The following is a 1636-nucleotide window of genomic DNA, read 5'->3' as shown; positions in this document are numbered from 1 at the left end:
CTTGCGCAGGGTCCGACCACTTTGGGTCTATAGTACGCAGCCTTTCCCTACATTTCTGTAAGAGGCTGTTTCCAGGACTTGAACCCATGACCTCATGGTCACAAGGCAGCAGCTTTACCACTGCGCCAAGGCTCCCCTTCTTACATGATATATGATGAAGAGATTTTTCGCTGACCTCCAATGCGCGTGGATTATTGCATATCTTGCATCCCCTTAATTTTATACGCCTTGACCTCCAATGTTGAGTGATTAAATATGCAAAAAAATTATGTAAAGGGCATCTACTCTCCTTTCGTCTGGCCATGCTATACAAACTTTGTTGTTTTGTATTTGGCATCGTATTGGGTTTGACGTGCTAGACCAATGGGATGGACGTAGCAGGTGCACCAAGGCACACACTACCGGTCTATGATGTTGTCGATGATGTATGGTTCTGGAATTTGGAGATTAACATTCCAACTTTGGTATCTTGAATATTTATGCTTTGATTGAACTTGTTGAGAACCAGTTTTTCTTATGTGGCACTGCCGCTTTGGATTTTGTAACAAATTTTGTCATCAGCCTGCAAATTAATTATATCATTGATTGAATATACTTTAATTCTTTGCTTTTAATATATCTATGCTCTTTGTTATCTATACTAAACTCATTGGTCCTGTCAGAGTATTGTAATTTCCTTTGGATGGACACGATTTATATCACCCGTTTTTGCTGCCGAAGTATCAAGTTACTGATATGTTACTCTTACCTACATCATTGTTTCTTGCAGGCACCGTCTTTGTTCTGTTGCAATATTCATTTGGATCTCTCAATTGTGAAGTACCATCTTCTGCACTTTACTCTACTGGCACAATGTTACTAATTTGTGTTCTATCTCAGTATGCCATTTATCTGAATTTTGTATAGCTTGCATAGTGCCTAGGTTCATCAGCTAATTCTGTTATTTTTGTAGATATTCCATATTATCATTAGCAAGATGAAGTCGCTCAAGTATTGGCCACTACTATTTGCATTAGATTCGCCTCAGAATATACCCTTTTCACTTGGAAGGAGGAAGTAGGTGTACTCAGTAATGGTCAACTATAAGCTAACGTAGATGTTCTTTCATTAACAAAGACAAATGGCTTACTATTGTCTATATTTCTAGAGCTTTGTTCCCAATTGTCGTATCTCATTATGTTTATGAACTACTTGGCCATATTTCTTTACACTTTGTACTGAACTTGATGCAATAGAGTTCAAATCAGTTGTCCTGAGCAAGCACCATCCCTTGCTTTTGGTACACCTTTTGCCTTTATGCTTTGCAGGAGCAGTAAAGTTGTAGGTCAGTTATCTTGGGAACAACTATACCTTGCTTTAGGTATATCCTTAATCTATATGCTCTATGCTGAACTCAGTTATCCTTAGCAGCAGCTATATACCGTATTTTTGGTGTATCTTTAGTGTTTGTGATTTGTACAAAATACATTTAGCTTGACTGATTACTCTAATTTCCACTGGATGCACTAAATACTTTGTTATATTTGAGTTTTAGACGTTTGATCACTGTGCTGAGATTCCGATCTAGTTACTTGTGCAGCGGGGAGCTGCCGCTGACCCACGCCGGCACATGCATGATGCAATCTGGCTGCTGCTG

At 38.9% G+C, this 1636-nt stretch overlaps 1 protein-coding gene across 1 annotated transcript in view; it reads left to right on the top strand.

Moving 5' to 3' along the window:
- Nucleotides 1–1447, top strand: part of LOC123046718 (uncharacterized) — a 5058-nt gene extending 3611 nt beyond the window's left edge. The window contains exon 3 of the mRNA XM_044470164.1: nucleotides 770–1447. The gene's annotated coding sequence lies outside the window, so the exon portion shown is untranslated. The remainder of the gene's footprint in view (nucleotides 1–769) is intronic.
- Nucleotides 1448–1636: the final 189 nt, after the last annotated feature.

This window comes from Triticum aestivum, chromosome 1A (assembly GCF_018294505.1).
Source record: "Triticum aestivum cultivar Chinese Spring chromosome 1A, IWGSC CS RefSeq v2.1, whole genome shotgun sequence".
NCBI classification, from domain to species: domain Eukaryota; kingdom Viridiplantae; phylum Streptophyta; class Magnoliopsida; order Poales; family Poaceae; genus Triticum; species Triticum aestivum.
The sequence above is the reverse complement of the archived record's forward strand: the minus strand, read 5'-3'. Positions and strand labels throughout refer to the sequence as shown.